Consider the following 22,277-nt stretch of genomic DNA (forward strand, 5'->3'; position numbering starts at 1 on the left):
TAACAGCACAGGCCCTGGATTGTTGAAGATGGCCTCAGGAACCAGCACAGGGCCTGGTGTGTTGTACATGGCCACAGCTAGCAGCACAGGGCCTGGTTTGGTGAAGATGGCCTCGGCCAGAAGCGCAGGGCCTGGTGTGATGTGAGTGGCCTGAGCAAGAGCCACAGGCCCTGGTGTGGTGCAAGTGGCCTCAGCCAGAAGCCACAGGCACTGGTGTGGTGTAAGTGGCCTCAGCCAGCAGCCACAGGCCCTGGTGTGGTGTAGGTGGCCTCAGCCAGCAGCCACAGGCCCTGGTGTGGTGTAAGTGGCCTCAGCCAGCAGCCACAGGCCCTGATGTGGTGTAAGTGGCCTCAGCCGGTCACTCAGGCCCTGGTGTGGTGTAGGTGGCATCAGCTAGCAGCACAAGACATTGGAAAACAGCCAAAAGCAATGTCGTTAATGTGCCCTCATTAATGGGCAGCTGCTTTTGGTCTTTTAATACACCCCTTCTCTGGATCAAAAGCGGTTCAATGACATGAAAATGAAAGGCTTATAGCACCAGGTATTCCCAGGCAGTCTCCCATCCAAGTACTAACCAAGCCCAGCCCTGCTTAGCTTCCGAGATTAGACGAGGTCGGGCGTGCTCAGGGTGGTATGGCCGTAAGCTGCTGGCCCCAGCACAATGTCTCAATTTATGGATTCAAGTGATTAGGTGGCAAGTACCTGAAGTTACGAAGACAATCCTTTAACCATACCTGCATGTTTGCATAATACCCTAACCCAAAGGCTCAGTTTAGCATTTATCTAACAGCACAGGCCCTGGATTGTTGAAGATGGCCTCAGGAACCAGCACAGGGCCTGGTATGTTGTACATGGCCACAGCAAGAAGCACAGGGCCTGGTTTGGTGAAGATGGCCTCGGCGAGAAGCGCAGGGCCTGGTGTGATGTGACTGGCCTGAGCAAGAGCCACAGGCCCTGGTGTGGTGTAAGTGGCCTCAGCCAGAAGCCACAGGCACTGGTGTGGTGTAAGTGGCCTCAGCCAGCAGCCACAGGCCCTGGTGTGGTGTAAGTGGCCTCAGCCAGCAGCCACAGGCCCTGGTGTGGTGTAAGTGGCCTCAGCCAGCAGCCACAGGCCCTGGTGTGGTGTAAGTGGCCTCAGCCAGCAGCCACAGGCCCTGGTGTGGTGTAAGTGGCCTCAGCCAGAGCCACAGGCCCTGGTATAGTGTAAGTGGCCTCAACCAGTGCCACAGGCCCTGGTGGGGTGTAAGTGGCCTGAGCAAGAGCCACAGACCCTGGTGTGGTGTAATTGGCCTCAATAGCAACTAATGCCCTGGTGTGGTGTAGGTGGCCTCAACCAGTGCCACAGGCCCTGGTGGGGTGTAAGTGGCCTGAGCAAGAGCCACAGACCCTGGTGTGGTGTAATTGGCCTCAATAGCAACTAATGCCCTGGTGTGGTGTAGGTGGCCTCAGCCAGCAGCCACAGGCCCTGGTGTGGTGTAAGTGGCCTCAGCCAGTGCCACAGGCCCTGGTGTGGTGTAAGGGGCCTCAATAGCAACTAATGCCCTGGTGTGGTGTAGGTGGCCTCAGCCAGCAGCCACAGGCCCTGATGTGGTGTAAGTGGCCCCAGCCGGTCACTCAGGCCCTGGTGTGGTGTAGGTGGCATCAGCTAGCAGCACAAGACATTGGAAAAGAGCCAAAATCAATGTCGTTAATGTGCCCTCATTAATGGGCAGCTGCTTTTGGTCTTTTAATACACCCCTTCTCTGGATCAAAAGCGGTTCAATGACATGAAAATGAAAGGCTTACAGCACCAGGTATTCCCAGGTAGTCTCCCATCCAAGTACTAACCAAGCCCAGCCCTGCTTAGCTTCCGAGATCAGACGAGGTCGGGCGTGGTCAGGGTGGTATGGCCGTAAGCTGCTGGCCCCAGCACAATGTCTCAATTTATGGATTCAACTGATTAGGTGGCAAGTACCTGAAGTTACGAAGACAATCCTTTAACCATACCTGCATGTTTGCATAATACCCTAACCCAAAGGCTCAGTTTAGCATTTATCTAACAGCACAGGCCCTGGATTGTTGAAGATGGCCTCAGGAACCAGCACAGGGCCTGGTGTGTTGTACATGGCCACAGCTAGCAACACAGGGCCTGGTTTGGTGAAGATGGCCTCGGCCAGAAGCGCAGGGCCTGGTGTGATGTGAGTGGCCTGAGCAAGAGCCACAGGCCCTGGTGTGGTGTAAGTGGCCTCAGCCAGAAGCCACAGGCACTGGTGTGGTGTAAGTGGCCTCAGCCAGCAGCCACAGGCCCTGGTGTGGTGTAAGTGGCCTCAGCCAGCAGCCACAGGCCCTGGTGTGGTGTAAGTGGCCTCAGCCAGCAGCCACAGGCCCTGGTGTGGTGTAAGTGGCCTCAGCCAGCAGCCACAGGCCCTGGTGTGGTGTAAGTGGCCTCAGCCAGAGCCACAGGCCCTGGTGTAGTGTAAGTGGCCTCAGCCAGTGCCACAGGCCCTGGTGTGGTGTAAGTGGCCTGAGCAAGAGCCACAGACCCTGGTGTGGTGTAAGTGGCCTCAATAGCAACTAATGCCCTGGTGTGGTGTAGGTGGCCTCAGCCAGCAGCCACAGGCCCTGGTGTGGTGTAAGTGGCCTCAGCCAGTGCCACAGGCCCTGGTGTGGTGTAAGGGGCCTCAATAGCAACTAATGCCCTGGTGTGGTGTAAGTGGCCTCAGCCAGCAGCCACAGGCACTGGTGTGGTGTAAGTGGCCTCAGCCAGCAGCCACAGGCCCTGGTGTGGTGTAAGTGGCCTCAGCCAGCAGCCACAGGCCCTGGTGTGGTGTAAGTGGCCTGAGCCAGCAGCCACAGGCCCTGGTGTGGTGTAAGTGGCCTCAGCCAGAAGCCACAGGCACTGGTGTGGTGTAAGTGCCCTCAGCCAGCAGCCACAGGCCCTGGTGTGGTGTAAGTGACCTCAGCCAGCAGCCACAGGCCCTGGTGTGGTGTAAGTGGCCTCAGCCAGCAGCCACAGGCCCTGGTGTGGTGTAAGTGGCCTCAGCCAGTGCCACAGGCCCTGGTGTGGTGTAAGTGGCCTGAGCAAGAGTCACAGACCCTGGTGTGGTGTAATTGGCCTCAATAGCAACTAATGCCCTGGTGTGGTGTAGGTGGCCTCAGCCAGCAGTCACAGGCCCTGGTGTGGTGTAAGTGGCCTCAGCCAGTGCCACAGGCCCTGGTGTGGTGTAAGTGGCCTGAGCAAGAGCCACAGGCCCTGGTGTGGTGTAAGTGGCCTCAGCCAGCAGCCACAGGCCCTGGTGTGGTGTAGGTGGCCTGAGCAAGAGCCACAGGCCCTGGTGTGGTGTAAGTGGCCTCAGCCAGAAGCCACAGGCACTGGTGTGGTGTAAGTGCCCTCAGCCAGCAGCCACAGGCCCTGGTGTGGTGTAAGTGACCTCAGCCAGCAGCCACAGGCCCTGGTGTGGTGTAAGTGGCCTCAGCCAGCAGCCACAGGCCCTGGTGTGGTGTAAGTGGCCTCAGCCAGTGCCACAGGCCCTGGTGTGGTGTAAGTGGCCTGAGCAAGAGTCACAGACCCTGGTGTGGTGTAATTGGCCTCAATAGCAACTAATGCCCTGGTGTGGTGTAGGTGGCCTCAGCCTGCAGCCACAGGCCCTGATGTGGTGTAAGTGGCCCCAGCCGGTCACTCAGGCCCTGGTGTGGTGTAGGTGGCATCAGCTAGCAGCACAAGACATTGGAAAAGAGCCAAAATCAATGTCGTTAATGTGCCCTCATTAATGGGCAGCTGCTTTTGGTCTTTTAATACACCCCTTCTCTGGATCAAAAGCGGTTCAATGACATGAAAATGAAAGGCTTACAGCACCAGGTATTCCCAGGTAGTCTCCCATCCAAGTACTAACCAAGCCCAGCCCTGTTTAGCTTCCGAGATCAGACGAGGTCGGGCATGCTCAGGGTGGTATGGCCGTAAGCTGCTGGCCCCAGCACAATGTCTCAATTTATGGATTCAACTGATTAGGTGGCAAGTACCTGAAGTTACGAAGACAATCCTTTAACCATACCTGCATGTTTGCATAATACCCTAACCCAAAGGCTCAGTTTAGCATTTATCTAACAGCACAGGCCCTGGATTGTTGAAGATGGCCTCAGGAACCAGCACAGGGCCTGGTGTGTTGTACATGGCCACAGCTAGCAGCACAGGGCCTGGTTTGGTGAAGATGGCCTCGGCCAGAAGCGCAGGGCCTGGTGTGATGTGACTGGCCTGAGCAAGAGCCACAGGCCCTGGTGTGGTGTAAGTGGCCTCAGCCAGAAGCCACAGGCACTGGTGTGGTGTAAGTGGCCTCAGCCAGCAGCCACAGGCCCTGGTGTGGTGTAAGTGGCCTCAGCCAGCAGCCACAGGCCCTGGTGTGGTGTAAGTGGCCTCAGCCAGCAGCCACAGGCCCTGGTGTGGTGTAAGTGGCCTCAGCCAGCAGCCACAGGCCCTGGTGTGGTGTAAGTGGCCTCACCAGAGCCACAGGCCCTGGTATAGTGTAAGTGGCCTCAATAGCAACTAATGCCCTGGTGTGGTGTAGGTGGCCTCAGCCAGCAGCCACAGGCCCTGATGTGGTGTAAGTGGCCCCAGCCGGTCACTCAGGCCCTGGTGTGGTGTAGGTGGCATCAGCTAGCAGCACAAGACATTGGAAAAGAGCCAAAATCAATGTCGTTAATGTGCCCTCATTAATGGGCAGCTGCTTTTGGTCTTTTAATACACCCCTTCTCTGGATCAAAAGCGGTTCAATGACATGAAAATGAAAGGCTTACAGCACCAGGTATTCCCAGGTAGTCTCCCATCCAAGTACTAACCAAGCCCAGCCCTGCTTAGCTTCCGAGATCAGACGAGGTCGGGCATGCTCAGGGTGGTATGGCCGTAAGCTGCTGGCCCCAGCACAATGTCTCAATTTATGGATTCAACTGATTAGGTGGCAAGTACCTGAAGTTACGAAGACAATCCTTTAACCATACCTGCATGTTTGCATAATACCCTAACCCAAAGGCTCAGTTTAGCATTTATCTAACAGCACAGGCCCTGGATTGTTGAAGATGGCCTCAGGAACCAGCACAGGGCCTGGTGTGTTGTACATGGCCACAGCTAGCAACACAGGGCCTGGTTTGGTGAAGATGGCCTCGGCCAGAAGCGCAGGGCCTGGTGTGATGTGAGTGGCCTGAGCAAGAGCATCAGGCCCTGGTGTGGTGTAAGTGGCCTCAGCCAGAAGCCACAGGCACTGGTGTGGTGTAAGTGGCCTCAGCCAGCAGCCACAGGCCCTGGTGTGGTGTAAGTGGCCTCAGCCAGCAGCCACAGGCCCTGGTGTGGTGTAAGTGGCCTCAGCCAGCAGCCACAGGCCCTGGTGTGGTGTAAGTGGCCTCAGCCAGCAGCCACAGGCCCTGGTGTGGTGTAAGTGGCCTCAGCCAGAGCCACAGGCCCTGGTGTAGTGTAAGTGGCCTCAGCCAGTGCCACAGGCCCTGGTGTGGTGTAAGTGGCCTGAGCAAGAGCCACAGACCCTGGTGTGGTGTAAGTGGCCTCAATAGCAACTAATGCCCTGGTGTGGTGTAGGTGGCCTCAGCCAGCAGCCACAGGCCCTGGTGTGGTGTAAGTGGCCTCAGCCAGTGCCACAGGCCCTGGTGTGGTGTAAGGGGCCTCAATAGCAACTAATGCCCTGGTGTGGTGTAAGTGGCCTCAGCCAGCAGCCACAGGCACTGGTGTGGTGTAAGTGGCCTCAGCCAGCAGCCACAGGCCCTGGTGTGGTGTAAGTGGCCTCAGCCAGCAGCCACAGGCCCTGGTGTGGTGTAAGTGGCCTGAGCCAGCAGCCACAGGCCCTGGTGTGGTGTAAGTGGCCTCAGCCAGAAGCCACAGGCACTGGTGTGGTGTAAGTGCCCTCAGCCAGCAGCCACAGGCCCTGGTGTGGTGTAAGTGACCTCAGCCAGCAGCCACAGGCCCTGGTGTGGTGTAAGTGGCCTCAGCCAGCAGCCACAGGCCCTGGTGTCGTGTAAGTGGCCTCAGCCAGTGCCACAGGCCCTGGTGTGGTGTAAGTGGCCTGAGCAAGAGTCACAGACCCTGGTGTGGTGTAATTGGCCTCAATAGCAACTAATGCCCTGGTGTGGTGTAGGTGGCCTCAGCCAGCAGCCACAGGCCCTGGTGTGGTGTAAGTGGCCTCAGCAAGTGCCACAGGCCCTGGTGTGGTGTAAGTGGCCTGAGCAAGAGCCACAGGCCCTGGTGTGGTGTAAGTGGCCTCAGCCAGCAGCCACAGGCCCTGGTGTGGTGTAGGTGGCCTGAGCAAGAGCCACAGGCCCTGGTGTGGTGTAAGTGGCCTCAGCCAGAAGCCACAGGCACTGGTGTGGTGTAAGTGCCCTCAGCCAGCAGCCACAGGCCCTAGTGTGGTGTAAGTGACCTCAGCCAGCAGCCACAGGCCCTGGTGTGGTGTAAGTGGCCTCAGCCAGCAGCCACAGGCCCTGGTGTGGTGTAAGTGGCCTCAGCCAGTGCCACAGGCCCTGGTGTGGTGTAAGTGGCCTGAGCAAGAGTCACAGACCCTGGTGTGGTGTAATTGGCCTCAATAGCAACTAATGCCCTGGTGTGGTGTAGGTGGCCTCAGCCTGCAGCCACAGGCCCTGATGTGGTGTAAGTGGCCCCAGCCGGTCACTCAGGCCCTGGTGTGGTGTAGGTGGCATCAGCTAGCAGCACAAGACATTGGAAAAGAGCCAAAATCAATGTCGTTAATGTGCCCTCATTAATGGGCAGCTGCTTTTGGTCTTTTAATACACCCCTTCTCTGGATCAAAAGCGGTTCAATGACATGAAAATGAAAGGCTTACAGCACCAGGTATTCCCAGGTAGTCTCCCATCCAAGTACTAACCAAGCCCAGCCCTGTTTAGCTTCCGAGATCAGACGAGGTCGGGCATGCTCAGGGTGGTATGGCCGTAAGCTGCTGGCCCCAGCACAATGTCTCAATTTATGGATTCAACTGATTAGGTGGCAAGTACCTGAAGTTACGAAGACAATCCTTTAACCATACCTGCATGTTTGCATAATACCCTAACCCAAAGGCTCAGTTTAGCATTTATCTAACAGCACAGGCCCTGGATTGTTGAAGATGGCGTCAGGAACCAGCACAGGGCCTGGTGTGTTGTACATGGCCACAGCTAGCAGCACAGGGCCTGGTTTGGTGAAGATGGCCTCGGCCAGAAGCGCAGGGCCTGGTGTGATGTGACTGGCCTGAGCAAGAGCCACAGGCCCTGGTGTGGTGTAAGTGGCCTCAGCCAGAAGCCACAGGCACTGGTGTGGTGTAAGTGGCCTCAGCCAGCAGCCACAGGCCCTGGTGTGGTGTAAGTGGCCTCAGCCAGCAGCCACAGGCCCTGGTGTGGTGTAAGTGGCCTCAGCCAGCAGCCACAGGCCCTGGTGTGGTGTAAGTGGCCTCAGCCAGCAGCCACAGGCCCTGGTGTGGTGTAAGTGGCCTCAGCCAGAGCCACAGGCCCTGGTATAGTGTAAGTGGCCTCAACCAGTGCCACAGGCCCTGGTGTGGTGTAAGTGGCCTGAGCAAGAGCCACAGACCCTGGTGTGGTGTAATTGGCCTCAATAGCAACTAATGCCCTGGTGTGGTGTAGGTGGCCTCAGCCAGCAGCCACAGGCCCTGGTGTGGTGTAAGTGGCCTCAGCCAGTGCCACAGGCCCTGGTGTGGTGTAAGGGGCCTCAATAGCAACTAATGCCCTGGTGTGGTGTAGGTGGCCTCAGCCAGCAGCCACAGGCCCTGATGTGGTGTAAGTGGCCCCAGCCGGTCACTCAGGCCCTGGTGTGGTGTAGGTGGCATCAGCTAGCAGCACAAGACATTGGAAAAGAGCCAAAATCAATGTCGTTAATGTGCCCTCATTAATGGGCAGCTGCTTTTGGTCTTTTAATACACCCCTTCTCTGGATCAAAAGCGGTTCAATGACATGAAAATGAAAGGCTTACAGCACCAGGTATTCCCAGGTAGTCTCCCATCCAAGTACTAACCAAGCCCAGCCCTGCTTAGCTTCCGAGATCAGACGAGGTCGGGCATGCTCAGGGTGGTATGGCCGTAAGCTGCTGGCCCCAGCACAATGTCTCAATTTATGGATTCAACTGATTAGGTGGCAAGTACCTGAAGTTACGAAGACAATCCTTTAACCATACCTGCATGTTTGCATAATACCCTAACCCAAAGGCTCAGTTTAGCATTTATCTAACAGCACAGGCCCTGGATTGTTGAAGATGGCCTCAGGAACCAGCACAGGGCCTGGTGTGTTGTACATGGCCACAGCTAGCAACACAGGGCCTGGTTTGGTGAAGATGGCCTCGGCCAGAAGCGCAGGGCCTGGTGTGATGTGAGTGGCCTGAGCAAGAGCCACAGGCCCTGGTGTGGTGTAAGTGGCCTCAGCCAGAAGCCACAGGCACTGGTGTGGTGTAAGTGGCCTCAGCCAGCAGCCACAGGCCCTGGTGTGGTGTAAGTGGCCTCAGCCAGCAGCCACAGGCCCTGGTGTGGTGTAAGTGGCCTCAGCCAGCAGCCACAGGCCCTGGTGTGGTGTAAGTGGCCTCAGCCAGCAGCCACAGGCCCTGGTGTGGTGTAAGTGGCCTCAGCCAGAGCCACAGGCCCTGGTGTAGTGTAAGTGGCCTCAGCCAGTGCCACAGGCCCTGGTGTGGTGTAAGTGGCCTGAGCAAGAGCCACAGACCCTGGTGTGGTGTAAGTGGCCTCAATAGCAACTAATGCCCTGGTGTGGTGTAGGTGGCCTCAGCCAGCAGCCACAGGCCCTGGTGTGGTGTAAGTGGCCTCAGCCAGTGCCACAGGCCCTGGTGTGGTGTAAGGGGCCTCAATAGCAACTAATGCCCTGGTGTGGTGTAAGTGGCCTCAGCCAGCAGCCACAGGCACTGGTGTGGTGTAAGTGGCCTCAGCCAGCAGCCACAGGCCCTGGTGTGGTGTAAGTGGCCTCAGCCAGCAGCCACAGGCCCTGGTGTGGTGTAAGTGGCCTGAGCCAGCAGCCACAGGCCCTGGTGTGGTGTAAGTGGCCTTAGCCAGAAGCCACAGGCACTGGTGTGGTGTAAGTGCCCTCAGCCAGCAGCCACAGGCCCTGGTGTGGTGTAAGTGACCTCAGCCAGCAGCCACAGGCCCTGGTGTGGTGTAAGTGGCCTCAGCCAGCAGCCACAGGCCCTGGTGTGGTGTAAGTGGCCTCAGCCAGTGCCACAGGCCCTGGTGTGGTGTAAGTGGCCTGAGCAAGAGTCACAGACCCTGGTGTGGTGTAATTGGCCTCAATAGCAACTAATGCCCTGGTGTGGTGTAGGTGGCCTCAGCCAGCAGCCACAGGCCCTGGTGTGGTGTAAGTGACCTCAGCCAGCAGCCACAGGCCCTGGTGTGGTGTAAGTGGCCTCAGCCAGCAGCCACAGGCCCTGGTGTGGTGTAAGTGGCCTCAGCCAGTGCCACAGGCCCTGGTGTGGTGTAAGTGGCCTGAGCAAGAGCCACAGGCCCTGGTGTGGTGTAAGTGGCCTCAGCCAGCAGCCACAGGCCCTGGTGTGGTGTAGGTGGCCTGAGCAAGAGCCACAGGCCCTGGTGTGGTGTAAGTGGCCTCAGCCAGAAGCCACAGGCACTGGTGTGGTGTAAGTGCCCTCAGCCAGCAGCCACAGGCCCTGGTGTGGTGTAAGTGACCTCAGCCAGCAGCCACAGGCCCTGGTGTGGTGTAAGTGGCCTCAGCCAGCAGCCACAGGCCCTGGTGTGGTGTAAGTGGCCTCAGCCAGTGCCACAGGCCCTGGTGTGGTGTAAGTGGCCTGAGCAAGAGTCACAGACCCTGGTGTGGTGTAATTGGCCTCAATAGCAACTAATGCCCTGGTCTGGTGTAGGTGGCCTCAGCCAGCAGCCACAGGCCCTGGTGTGGTGTAAGTGGCCTCAGCCAGTGCCACAGGCCCTGGTGTGGTGTAAGGGGCCTCAATAGCAACTAATGCCCTGGTGTGGTGTAAGTGGCCTCAGCCAGCAGCCACAGGCCCTGGTGTGGTGTAAGTGGCCTGAGCAAGAGCCACAGGCACTGGTGTGGTGTAAGTGCCCTCAGCCAGCAGCCACAGGCCCTGGTGTGGTGTAAGTGGCCTCAGCCAGCAGCCACAGGCCCTGGTGTGGTGTAAGTGGCCTCAGCCAGCAGCCACAGGCCATGGTGTGGTGTAAGTGGCCTCAGCCAGCAGCCACAGGCCCTGGTGTGGTGTAAGTGGCCTCAGCCAGTGCCACAGGCCATGGTGTGGTGTAAGTGGCCTGAGCAAGAGTCACAGACCCTGGTGTGGTGTAATTGGCCTCAATAGCAACTAATGCCCTGGTGTGGTGTAGGTGGCCTCAGCCAGCAGCCACAGGCCCTGGTGTGGTGTAAGTGGCCTCAGCCAGCAGCCCCAGGCCCTGGTGTGGTGTAAGTGGCCTGAGCAAGAGCCACAGACCCTGGTGTGGTGTAATTGGCCTCAATAGCAACTAATGCCCTGGTGTGGTGTAAGTGGCCTCAGCCCGCAGCCACAGGCCCTGGTGTGGTGTAAGTGGCCTCATCCAGCAGCCACAGGCCCTGATGTGGTGTAAGTGGCCCCAGCCGGTCACTCAGGCCCTGGTGTGGTGTAGGTGGCATCAGCTAGCAGCACAAGACATTGGAAAACAGCCAAAAGCAATGTCGTTAATGTGCCCTCATTAATGGGCAGCTGCTTTTGGTCTTTTAATACACCCCTTCTCTGGATCAAAAGCGGTTCAATGACATGAAAATGAAAGGCTTATAGCACCAGGTATTCCCAGGCAGTCTCCCATCCAAGTACTAACCAAGCCCAGCCCTGCTTAGCTTCCGAGATTAGACGAGGTCGGGCGTGCTCAGGGTGGTATGGCCGTAAGCTGCTGGCCCCAGCACAATGTCTCAATTTATGGATTCAACTGATTAGGTGGCAAGTACCTGAAGTTACGAAGACAATCCTTTAACCATACCTGCATGTTTGCATAATACCCTAACCCAAAGGCTCAGTTTAGCATTTATCTAACAGCACAGGCCCTGGATTGTTGAAGATGGCCTCAGGAACCAGCACAGGGCCTGGTGTGGTGTAAGTGGCCTCAGCCAGAGCCACAGGCCCTGGTATAGTGTAAGTGGCCTCAACCAGTGCCACAGGCCCTGGTGGGGTGTAAGTGGCCTGAGCAAGAGCCACAGACCCTGGTGTGGTGTAATTGGCCTCAATAGCAACTAATGCCCTGGTGTGGTGTAGGTGGCCTCAGCCAGCAGCCACAGGCCCTGGTGTGGTGTAAGTGGCCTCAGCCAGTGCCACAGGCCCCGGTGTTGTATAAGGGGCCTCAATAGCAACTAATGCCCTGGTGTGGTGTAGGTGGCCTCAGCCAGCAGCCACAGGCCCTGATGTGGTGTAAGTGGCCTCAATAGCAACTAATGCCCTGGTGTGGTGTAAGTGGCCTCAGCCAGCAGCCACAGGCACTGGTGTGGTGTAAGTGGCCTCAGCCAGCAGCCACAGGCCCTGGTGTGGTGTAAGTGGCCTCAGCCAGCAGCCACAGGCCCTGGTGTGGTGTAAGTGGCCTGAGCCAGCAGCCACAGGCCCTGGTGTGGTGTATGTGGCCTCAGCCAGAAGCCACAGGCACTGGTGTGGTGTAAGTGCCCTCAGCCAGCAGCCACAGGCCCTGGTGTGGTGTAAGTGACCTCAGCCAGCAGCCACAGGCCCTGGTGTGGTGTAAGTGGCCTCAGCCAGCAGCCACAGGCCCTGGTGTGGTGTAAGTGGCCTCAGCCAGTGCCACAGGCCCTGGTGTGGTGTAAGTGGCCTGAGCAAGAGTCACAGACCCTGGTGTGGTGTAATTGGCCTCAATAGCAACTAATGCCCTGGTGTGGTGTAGGTGGCCTCAGCCAGCAGCCACAGGCCCTGGTGTGGTGTAAGTGGCCTCAGCCAGTGCCACAGGCCCTGGTGTGGTGTAAGTGGCCTGAGCAAGAGCCACAGGCCCTGGTGTGGTGTAAGTGGCCTCAGCCAGCAGCCACAGGCCCTGGTGTGGTGTAAGTGGCCTGAGCAAGAGCCACAGGCCCTGGTGTGGTGTAAGTGGCCTCAGCCAGAAGCCACAGGCACTGGTGTGGTGTAAGTGCCCTCAGCCAGCAGCCACAGGCCCTGGTGTGGTGTAAGTGACCTCAGCCAGCAGCCACAGGCCCTGGTGTGGTGTAAGTGGCCTCAGCCAGCAGCCACAGGCCCTGGTGTGGTGTAAGTGGCCTCAGCCAGTGCCACAGGCCCTGGTGTGGTGTAAGTGGCCTGAGCAAGAGTCACAGACCCTGGTGTGGTGTAATTGGCCTCAATAGCAACTAATGCCCTGGTGTGGTGTAGGTGGCCTCAGCCTGCAGCCACAGGCCCTGATGTGGTGTAAGTGGCCCCAGCCGGTCACTCAGGCCCTGGTGTGGTGTAGGTGGCATCAGCTAGCAGCACAAGACATTGGAAAAGAGCCAAAATCAATGTCGTTAATGTGCCCTCATTAATGGGCAGCTGCTTTTGGTCTTTTAATACACCCCTTCTCTGGATCAAAAGCGGTTCAATGACATGAAAATGAAAGGCTTACAGCACCAGGTATTCCCAGGTAGTCTCCCATCCAAGTACTAACCAAGCCCAGCCCTGTTTAGCTTCCGAGATCAGACGAGGTCGGGCATGCTCAGGGTGGTATGGCCGTAAGCTGCTGGCCCCAGCACAATGTCTCAATTTATGGATTCAACTGATTAGGTGGCAAGTACCTGGAGTTACGAAGACAATCCTTTAACCATACCTGCATGTTTGCATAATACCCTAACCCAAAGGCTCAGTTTAGCATTTATCTAACAGCACAGGCCCTGGATTGTTGAAGATGGCCTCAGGAACCAGCACAGGGCCTGGTGTGTTGTACATGGCCACAGCTAGCAGCACAGGGCCTGGTTTGGTGAAGATGGCCTCGGCCAGAAGCGCAGGGCCTGGTGTGATGTGAGTGGCCTGAGCAAGAGCCACAGGCCCTGGTGTGGTGTAAGTGGCCTCAGCCAGAAGCCACAGGCACTGGTGTGGTGTAAGTGGCCTCAGCCAGCAGCCACAGGACCTGGTGTGGTGTAAGTGGCCTCAGCCAGCAGCCACAGGCCCTGGTGTGGTGTAAGTGGCCTCAGCCAGCAGCCACAGGCCCTGGTGTGGTGTAAGTGGCCTCAGCCAGCAGCCACAGGCCCTGGTGTGGTGTAAGTGGCCTCAGCCAGAGCCACAGGCCCTGGTGTAGTGTAAGTGGCCTCAGCCAGTGCCACAGGCCCTGGTGTGGTGTAAGTGGCCTGAGCAAGAGCCACAGACCCTGGTGTGGTGTAATTGGCCTCAATAGCAACTAATGCCCTGTTGTGGTGTATGTGGCCTCAGCCAGCAGCCACAGGCCCTGGTGTAGTGTAAGTGGCCTCAGCCAGTGCCACAGGCCCTGGTGTGGTGTAAGTGGCCTGAGCAAGAGCCACAGACCCTGGTGTGGTGTAATTGGCCTCAATAGCAACTAATGCCCTGTTGTGGTGTAAGTGGCCTCAGCCAGTGCCACAGGCCCTGGTGTGGTGTAAGGGGCCTCAATAGCAACAAATGCCCTGGTGTGGTGTAAGTGGCCTCAGCCAGCAGCCACAGGCACTGGTGTGGTGTAAGTGGCCTCAGCCAGCAGCCACAGGCCCTGGTGTGGTGTAAGTGGCCTCAGCCAGCAGCCACAGGCCCTGGTGTGGTGTAAGTGGCCTGAGCCAGCAGCCACAGGCCCTGGTGTGGTGTAAGTGGCCTCAGCCAGAAGCCACAGGCACTGGTGTGGTGTAAGTGCCCTCAGCCAGCAGCCACAGGCCCTGGTGTGGTGTAAGTGACCTCAGCCAGCAGCCACAGGCCCTGGTGTGGTGTAAGTGGCCTCAGCCAGCAGCCACAGGCCCTGGTGTGGTGTAAGTGGCCTCAGCCAGTGCCACAGGCCCTGGTGTGGTGTAAGTGGCCTGAGCAAGAGTCACAGACCCTGGTGTGGTGTAATTGGCCTCAATAGCAACTAATGCCCTGGTGTGGTGTAGGTGGCCTCAGCCAGCAGCCACAGGCCCTGGTGTGGTGTAAGTGGCCTCAGCCAGTGCCACAGGCCCTGGTGTGGTGTAAGTGGCCTGAGCAAGAGCCACAGGCCCTGGTGTGGTGTAAGTGGCCTCAGCCAGCAGCCACAGGCCTTGGTGTGGTGTAAGTGGCCTGAGCAAGAGCCACAGGCCCTGGTGTGGTGTAAGTGGCCTCAGCCAGAAGCCACAGGCACTGGTGTGGTGTAAGTGCCCTCAGCCAGCAGCCACAGGCCCTGGTGTGGTGTAAGTGACCTCAGCCAGCAGCCACAGGCCCTGGTGTGGTGTAAGTGGCCTCAGCCAGCAGCCACAGGCCCTGGTGTGGTGTAAGTGGCCTCAGCCAGTGCCACAGGCCCTGGTGTGGTGTAAGTGGCCTGAGCAAGAGTCACAGACCCTGGTGTGGTGTAATTGGCCTCAATAGCAACTAATGCCCTGGTGTGGTGTAGGTGGCCTCAGCCAGCAGCCACAGGCCCTGGTGTGGTGTAAGTGGCCTCAGCCAGTGCCACAGGCCCTGGTGTGGTGTAAGTGGCCTGAGCAAGAGCCACAGACCCTGGTGTGGTGTAATTGGCCTCAATAGCAACTAATGCCCTGGTGTGGTGTAAGTGGCCTCAGCCAGCAGCCACAGGCCCTGGTGTGGTGTAAGTGGCCTCAGCCAGCAGCCACAGGCCCTGGTGTGGTGTAAGTGGCCTCAGCCAGCAGCCACAGGCCCTGGTGTGGTGTAAGTGGCCTCAGCCAGAGCCACAGGCCCTGGTGTGGTGTAAGTGGCCTCAGCCAGTGCCACAGGCCCTGGTGTGGTGTAAGTGGCCTGAGCAAGAGCCAAAGACCCTGGTGTGGTGTAATTGGCCTCAATAGCAACTTATGCCCTGGTGTGGTGTAAGTGGCCTCAGCCAGCAGCCACAGGCCCTGGTGTGGTGTAAGTGGCCTCAATAGCAACTAATGCCCTGGTGTGGTGTAAGTGGCCTCAGCCAGCAGCCACAGGCCCTGGTGTGGTGTAAGTGGCCTCAGCCAGCAGCCACAGGCCCTGGTGTGGTGTAAGTGGCCTGAGCAAGAGCCACAGGCCCTGGTGTGGTGTAAGTGGCCTCAGCCAGAAGCCACAGGCACTGGTGTGGTGTAAGGGGCCTCAATAGCAACTAATGCCCTGGTGTGGTGTAAGTGACCTCAGCCAGCAGCCACAGGCCCTGGTGTGGTGTAAGTGGCCTCAGCCAGCAGCCACAGGCCCTGGTGTGGTGTAAGTGGCCTCAGCCAGTGCCACAGACCCTGGTGTGGTGTAATTGGCCTCAATAGCAACTAATGCCCTGGTGTGGTGTAAGTGGCCTCAGCCAGCAGCCACAGGCCCTGGTGTGGTGTAAGTGGCCTCAGCCAGCAGCCACAGGCCCTGATGTGGTGTAAGTGGCCCCAGCCGGTCACTCAGGCCCTGGTGTGGTGTAGGTGGCATCAGCTAGCAGCACAAGACATTGGAAAACAGCCAAAAGCAATGTCGTTAATGTGCCCTCATTAATGGGCAGCTGCTTTTGGTCTTTTAATACACCCCTTCTCTGGATCAAAAGCGGTTCAATGACATGAAAATGAAAGGCTTACAGCACCAGGTATTCCCAGGTAGTCTCCCATCCAAGTACTAACCAAGCCCAGCCCTGCTTAGCTTCCGAGATCAGACGAGGTCGGGCGTGCTCAGGGTGGTATGGCCGTAAGCTGCTGGCCCCAGCACAATGTCTCAATTTATGGATTCAACTGATTAGGTGGCAAGTACCTGAAGTTACGAAGACAATCCTTTAACCATACCTGCATGTTTGCATAATACCCTAACCCAAAGGCTCAGTTTAGCATTTATCTAACAGCACAGGCCCTGGATTGTTGAAGATGGCCTCAGGAACCAGCACAGGGCCTGGTGTGTTGTACATGGCCACAGCTAGCAGCACAGGGCCTGGTGTGATGTGAGTGGCCTGAGCCAGAAGCCACAGGCACTGGTGTGGTGTAAGTGGCCTCAGCCAGCAGCCACAGGCCCTGGTGTGGTGTAAGTGGCCTCAGCCAGCAGCCACAGGCCCTGGTGTGGTGTAAGTGGCCTCAGCCAGCAGCCACAGGCCCTGGTGTGGTGTAAGTGGCCTCAGCCAGAGCCACAGGTCCTGGTGTGGTGTAAGTGGCCTCAGCCAGTGCCACAGGCCCTGGTGTGGTGTAAGTGGCCTCAGCCAGAAGCCACAGGCCCTGGTGTGGTGTAAGTGGCCTCAGCCAGCAGCCACAGGCCCTGGTGTGGTGTAATTGGCCTCAGCCAGAGCCACAGGTCCTGGTGTGGTGTAAGTGGCCTCAGCCAGTGCCACAGGCCCTGGTGTGGTGTAAGTGGCCTGAGCAAGAGCCACAGACCCTGGTGTGGTGTAATTGGCCTCAATAGCAACTAATGCCCTGGTGTGGTGTAGGTGGCCTCAGCCAGCAGCCACAGGCCCTGGTGTGGTGTAAGTGGCCTCAATAGCAACTAATGCCCTGGTGTGGTGTAAGTGGCCTCAGCCAGCAGCCACAGGCCCTGGTGTGGTGTAAGTGGCCTCAGCCAGAGCCACAGGTCCGGGTGTGGTGTAAGTGGCCTCAGCCAGAGCCACAGGTCCTGGTGTGGTGTAAGTGGCCTCAGCCAGTGCCACAGGCCCTGGTGTGGTGTAAGTGGCCTCAGCCAGCAGCCACAGGCCCTGGTGTGGTGTAAGTGGCCTCAGCCAGCAGCCACAGGCCCTGGTGTGGTGTAAGTGGCCTCAGCCAGCAGCCACAGGCCCTGGTGTGGTGTAAGTGGCCTCAGCCAGCAGCCACAGGCCCTGGTGTGGTGTAAGTGGCCTCAGCCAGAGCCACAGGTCCTGGTGTGGTGTAAGTGGCCTCAGCCAGTGCCACAGGCCCTGGTGTGGTGTAAGTGGCCTGAGCAAGAGCCACAGACCCTGTTGTGGTGTAATTGGCCTCAATAGCAACTAAGGCCCTGGTGTGGTGTAGGTGGCCTCAGCCAGCAGCCACAGGCCCTGGTGTGGTGTAAGTGGCCTCAGCCAGCAGCCACAGGCCCTGGTGTGGTGTAAGTGGCCTCAGCCAGCAGCCACAGGCCCTGATGTGGTGTACGTGGCCCCAGCTGGTCACTCAGGCCCTGGTGTGGTGTAGGTGGCATCAGCTAGCAGCACAAGACATTGGAAAACAGCCAAAAGCAATGTCGTTAATGTGCCCTCATTAATGGGCAGCTGCTTTTGGTCTTTTAATACACCCCTTCTCTGGATCAAAAGCGGTTCAATGGCATGAAAATGAAAGGCTTACAGCACCAGGTATTCCCAGGCGGTCTCCCATCCAAGTACTAACCAAGCCCAGCCCTGCTTAGCTTCCGAGATCAGACGAGGTCGGGCGTGCTCAGGGTGGTATGGCCGTAAGCTGCTGGCCCCAGCACAATGTCTCAATTTATGGATTCAACTGATTAGGTGGCAAGTACCTGAAGTTACGAAGACAATCCTTTAACCATACCTGCATGTTTGCATAATACCCTAACCCAAAGGCTCAGTTTAGCATTTATCTAACAGCACAGGCCCTGGATTGTTGAAGATGGCCTCAGGAACCAGCACAGGGCCTGGTGTGTTGTACATGGCCACAGCTAGCAGCACAGGGCCTGGTTTGGTGAAGATGGCCTCGGCCAGAAGCGCAGGGCCTGGTGTGATGTGAGTGGCCTGAGCAAGAGCCACAGGCCCTGGTGTGGTGTAAGTGGCCTCAGCCAGAAGCCACAGGCACTGGTGTGGTGTAAGTGGCCTCAGCCAGCAGCCACAGGCCCTGGTGTGGTGTAAGTGGCCTCAGCCAGCAGCCACAGGCCCTGGTGTGGTGTAAGTGGCCTCAGCCAGCAGCCACAGGCCCTGGTGTGGTGTAAGTGGCCTCAGCCAGAGCCACAGGCCCTGGTGCGGTGTAAGTGGCCTCAGCCAGTGCCACAGGCCCTGGTGTGGTGTAAGTGGCCTGAGCAAGAGCCACAGACCCTGGTGTGGTGTAAGTGGCCTCAGCCAGCAGCCACAGGCCCTGGTGTGGTGTAAGTGGCCTCAGCCAGCAGCCACAGGCCCTGGTGTGGTGTAAGTGGCCTCAGCCAGCAGCCACAGGCCCTGGTGTGGTGTAAGTGGCCTCAGCCAGAGCCACAGGCCCTGGTGTAGTGTAAGTGGCCTCAGCCAGTGCCACAGGCCCTGGTGTGGTGTAAGTGGCCTGAGCAAGAGCCACAGACCCTGGTGTGGTGTAATTGGCCTCAATAGCAACTAATGCCCTGGTGTGGTGTAGGTGGCCTCAGCCAGCAGCCACAGGCCCTGGTGTGGTGTAAGTGGCCTCAGCCAGTGCCACAGGCCCTGGTGTGGTGTAAGGGGCCTCAATAGCAACTAATGCCCTGGTGTGGTGTAAGTGGCCTCAGCCAGCAGCCACAGGCACTGGTGTGGTGTAAGTGCCCTCAGCCAGCAGCCACAGGCCCTGGTGTGGTGTAAGTGGCCTCAGCCAGCAGCCACAGGCCCTGGTGTGGTGTAAGTGGCCTCAGCCAGCAGCACAGGCCCTGGTGTGGTGTAAGTGGCCTGAGCAAGAGCCACAGGCCCTGGTGTGGTGTAAGTGGCCTCAGCCAGAAGCCACAGGCACTGGTGTGGTGTAAGTGCCCTCAGCCAGCAGCCACAGGCCCTGGTGTGGTGTAAGTGACCTCAGCCAGCAGCCACAGGCCCTGGTGTGGTGTAAGTGGCCTCAGCCAGCAGCCACAGGCCCTGGTGTGGTGTAAGTGGCCTCAGCCAGTGCCACAGGCCCTGGTGTGGTGTAAGTGGCCTGAGCAAGAGTCACAGACCCTGGTGTGGTGTAATTGGCCTCAATAGCAACTAATGCCCTGGTGTGGTGTAGGTGGCCTCAGCCAGCAGCCACAGGCCCTGGTGCGGTGTAAGTGGCCTCAGCCAGTGCCACAGGCCCTGGTGTGGTGTAAGTGGCCTGAGCAAGAGCCACAGACCCTGGTGTGGTGTAATTGGCCTCAATAGCAACTAATGCCCTGGTGTGGTGTAAGTGGCCTCAGCCAGCAGCCACAGGCCCTGGTGTGGTGTAAGTGGCCTCAGCCAGCAGCCACAGGCCCTGATGTGGTGTAAGTGGCCCCAGCCGGTCACTCAGGCCCTGGTGTGGTGTAGGTGGCATCAGCTAGCAGCACAAGACATTGTAAAACAGCCAAAAGCAATGTCGTTAATGTGCCATCATTAATGGGCAGCTGCTTTTGGTCTTTTAATACACCCCTTCTCTGGATCAAAAGCGGTTCAATGACATGAAAATGAAAGGCTTACAGCACCAGGTAGTCTCCCATCCAAGTACAAACCAAGCCCAGCCCTGCTTAGCTTCCGAGATCAGACGAGGTCGGGCGTGCTCAGGGTGGTATGGCCGTAAGCTGCTGGCCCCAGCACAATGTCTCAATTTATGGATTCAACTGATTAGGTGGCAAGTACCTGAAGTTACGAAGACAATCCTTTAACCATACCTGCATGTTTGCATAATACCCTAACCCAAAGGCTCAGTTTAGCATTTATCTAACAGCACAGGCCATGGATTGTTGAAGATGGCCTCAGGAACCAGCACAGGGCCTGGTGTGTTGTACATGGCCACAGCTAGCAGCACAGGGCCTGGTTTGGTGAAGATGGCCTCGGCCAGAAGCGCAGGGCCTGGTGTGATGTGAGTGGCCTGAGCAAGAGCCACAGGCCCTGGTGTGGTGTAAGTGGCCTCAGCCAGAAGCCACAGGCACTGGTGTGGTGTAAGTGGCCTCAGCCAGCAGCCACAGGCCCTGGTGTGGTGTAAGTGGCCTCAGCCAGCAGCCACAGGCCCTGGTGTGGTGTAAGTGGCCTCAGCCAGCAGCCACAGGCCCTGGTGTGGTGTAAGTGGCCTCAGCCAGAGCCACAGGCCCTGGTGTGGTGTAAGTGGCCTCAGCCACTGCCACAGGCCCTGGTGTGGTGTAAGTGGCCTGAGCAAGAGCCAAAGACCCTGGTGTGGTGTAATTGGCCTCAATAGCAACTAATGCCCTGGTGTGGTGTAGGTGGCCTCAGCCAGCAGCCACAGGCCCTGGTGTGGTGTCAGTGGCCTCAATAGCAACTAATGCCCTGGTGTGGTGTAAGTGGCCTCAGCCAGCAGCCACAGGCCCTGGTGTGGTGTAAGTGGCTTGAGCAAGAGCCACAGACCCTGGTGTGGTGTAATTGGCCTCAATAGCAACTAAGGCCCTGGTGTGGTGTAGGTGGCCTCAGCCAGCAGCCACAGGCCCTGGTGTGGTGTAAGTGACCTCAGCCAACAGCCACAGGCCCTGGTGTGGTGTAAGTGGCCTCAGCCAGCAGCCACAGGCCCTGATGTGGTGTAAGTGGCCCCAGCCGGTCACTCAGGCCCTGGTGTGGTGTAGGTGGCATCAGCTAGCAGCACAAGACATTGGAAAACAGCCAAAAGCAATGTCGTTAATGTGCCCTCATTAATGGGCAGCTGCTTTTGGTCTTTTAATACACCCCTTCTCTGGATCAAAAGTGGTTCAGTGACATGAAAATGAAATGCTTACAGCACCAGGTATTCCCAGGCGGTCTCCCATCCAAGTACTAACCAAGCCCAGCCCTGCTTAGCTTCCGAGATCAGACGAGGTCGGGCGTGCTCAGGGTGGTATGGCCGTAAGCTGCTGGCCCCAGCACAATGTCTCAATTTATGGATTCAACTGATTAGGTGGCAAGTACCTGAAGTTACGAAGACAATCCTTTAACCATACCTGCATTTTTGCATAATACCCTAACCCAAAGGCTCAGTTTAGCATTTATCTAACAGCACAGGCCCTGGATTGTTGAAGATGGCCTCAGGAACCAGCACAGGGCCTGGTGTGTTGTACATGGCCACAGCAAGCAGCACAGGGCCAGGTTTGGTGAAGATGGCCTCGGCCAGAAGCACAGGGTCTGGTGTGATATGAGTGGCCTGAGCAAGAGCCACAGGCCCTGGTGTGGTGTAAGTGGCCTCAGCCAGAAGCCACAGGCCCTGGTGTGGTGTAGGTGGCCTCAGCCAGCAGCCACAGGCCCTTGTGTGGTGTAAGTGGCCTCAGCCAGCAGCCACAGGCCCTGGTGTGGTGTAAGTGGCCTCAGCCAGCAGCCACAGGCCCTGGTGTGGTGTAATTGGCCTCAATAGCAACTAAGGCCCTGGTGTGGTGTAAGTGGCCTCAGCCAGCAGCCACAGGCCCTGGTGTGGTGTAAGTGGCCTCAGCCAGTGCCACAGGCCCTGGTGTGGTGTAAGGGGCCTCAATAGCAACTAATGCCCTGGTGTGGTGTAAGTGGCCTCAGCCAGCAGCCACAGGCACTGGTGTGGTGTAAGTGCCCTCAACAAGCAGCCACAGGCCCTGGTGTGGTGTAAGTGGCCTCAGCCAGCAGCCACAGGCCCTGGTGTGGTGTAAGTGGCCTCAGCCAGCAGCCACAGGCCCTGGTGTGGTGTAAGTGGCCCAAGCAAGAGCCACAGGCCCTGGTGTGGTGTAAGTGGCCTCAGCCAGAAGCCACAGGCCCTGGTGTGGTGTAAGTGGCCTCAGCCAGCAGCCACAGGCCCTGGTGTGGTGTAAGTGGCCTCAGCCAGAGCCACAGGCCCTGGTGTAGTGTAAGTGGCCTCAGCCAGTGCCACAGGCCCTGGTGTGGTGTAAGTGGCCTGAGCAAGAGCCACAGACCCTGGTGTGGTGTAATTGGCCTCAATAGCAACTAATGCCCTGGTGTGGTGTAGGTGGCCTCAGCCAGCAGCCACAGGCCCTGGTGTGGTGTAAGTGGCCTCAGCCAGTGCCACAGGCCCTGGTGTGGTGTAAGGGGCCTCAATAGCAACTAATGCCCTGGTGTGGTGTAAGTGGCCTCAGCCAGCAGCCACAGGCACTGGTGTGGTGTAAGTGCCCTCAGCCAGCAGCCACAGGCCCTGGTGTGGTGTAAGTGGCCTCAGCCAGCAGCCACAGGCCCTGGTGTGGTGTAAGTGGCCTCAGCCAGCAGCACAGGCCCTGGTGTGGTGTAAGTGGCCTGAGCAAGAGCCACAGGCCCTGGTGTGGTGTAAGTGGCCTCAGCCAGAAGCCACAGGCACTGGTGTGGTGTAAGTGCCCTCAGCCAGCAGCCACAGGCCCTGGTGTGGTGTAAGTGACCTCAGCCAGCAGCCACAGGCCCTGGTGTGGTGTAAGTGGCCTCAGCCAGCAGCCACAGGCCCTGGTGTGGTGTAAGTGGCCTCAGCCAGTGCCACAGGCCCTGGTGTGGTGTAAGTGGCCTGAGCAAGAGTCACAGACCCTG

At 58.1% G+C, this 22,277-nt stretch overlaps 9 non-coding genes and 3 pseudogenes across 9 annotated transcripts; all 12 read right to left on the bottom strand.

Annotated features, from left to right (window-relative positions):
* Positions 1-526: 526 nt before the first annotated feature.
* Positions 527-645, bottom strand: LOC145427322 (5S ribosomal RNA; annotated as a pseudogene).
* Positions 646-1,778: 1,133 nt separating this feature from the next.
* Positions 1,779-1,897, bottom strand: LOC145426946 (5S ribosomal RNA). Its single transcript, XR_013907668.1, has one exon. It is a non-coding gene; the product is annotated as a 5S ribosomal RNA (ribosomal RNA).
* A 1,926-nt stretch (positions 1,898-3,823) lies between these two features.
* LOC145426901 (5S ribosomal RNA) lies at positions 3,824-3,942 on the bottom strand. Its single transcript, XR_013907622.1, has one exon. It is a non-coding gene; the product is annotated as a 5S ribosomal RNA (ribosomal RNA).
* An 821-nt stretch (positions 3,943-4,763) lies between these two features.
* On the bottom strand, positions 4,764-4,882 carry LOC145426691 (5S ribosomal RNA). Its single transcript, XR_013907402.1, has one exon. It is a non-coding gene; the product is annotated as a 5S ribosomal RNA (ribosomal RNA).
* A 1,926-nt stretch (positions 4,883-6,808) lies between these two features.
* LOC145426902 (5S ribosomal RNA) lies at positions 6,809-6,927 on the bottom strand. The gene has a single exon (XR_013907623.1). It is a non-coding gene; the product is annotated as a 5S ribosomal RNA (ribosomal RNA).
* A 1,017-nt stretch (positions 6,928-7,944) lies between these two features.
* On the bottom strand, positions 7,945-8,063 carry LOC145426692 (5S ribosomal RNA). Its single transcript, XR_013907403.1, has one exon. It is a non-coding gene; the product is annotated as a 5S ribosomal RNA (ribosomal RNA).
* Positions 8,064-10,738: 2,675 nt separating this feature from the next.
* LOC145427323 (5S ribosomal RNA) lies at positions 10,739-10,857 on the bottom strand (annotated as a pseudogene).
* A 1,687-nt stretch (positions 10,858-12,544) lies between these two features.
* On the bottom strand, positions 12,545-12,663 carry LOC145426903 (5S ribosomal RNA). Its single transcript, XR_013907624.1, has one exon. It is a non-coding gene; the product is annotated as a 5S ribosomal RNA (ribosomal RNA).
* Positions 12,664-15,608: 2,945 nt separating this feature from the next.
* On the bottom strand, positions 15,609-15,727 carry LOC145427839 (5S ribosomal RNA). Its single transcript, XR_013908381.1, has one exon. It is a non-coding gene; the product is annotated as a 5S ribosomal RNA (ribosomal RNA).
* Positions 15,728-17,297: 1,570 nt separating this feature from the next.
* On the bottom strand, positions 17,298-17,416 carry LOC145427599 (5S ribosomal RNA). The gene has a single exon (XR_013908141.1). It is a non-coding gene; the product is annotated as a 5S ribosomal RNA (ribosomal RNA).
* A 1,884-nt stretch (positions 17,417-19,300) lies between these two features.
* On the bottom strand, positions 19,301-19,409 carry LOC145427478 (5S ribosomal RNA; annotated as a pseudogene).
* A 1,135-nt stretch (positions 19,410-20,544) lies between these two features.
* Positions 20,545-20,663, bottom strand: LOC145426378 (5S ribosomal RNA). Its single transcript, XR_013907088.1, has one exon. It is a non-coding gene; the product is annotated as a 5S ribosomal RNA (ribosomal RNA).
* Between the last annotated feature and the right edge of the window lie 1,614 nt (positions 20,664-22,277).

This window comes from Astatotilapia calliptera, chromosome 3, assembly GCF_964374335.1.
Source record: "Astatotilapia calliptera chromosome 3, fAstCal68.1, whole genome shotgun sequence".
Lineage (NCBI taxonomy): Eukaryota > Metazoa > Chordata > Actinopteri > Cichliformes > Cichlidae > Astatotilapia > Astatotilapia calliptera.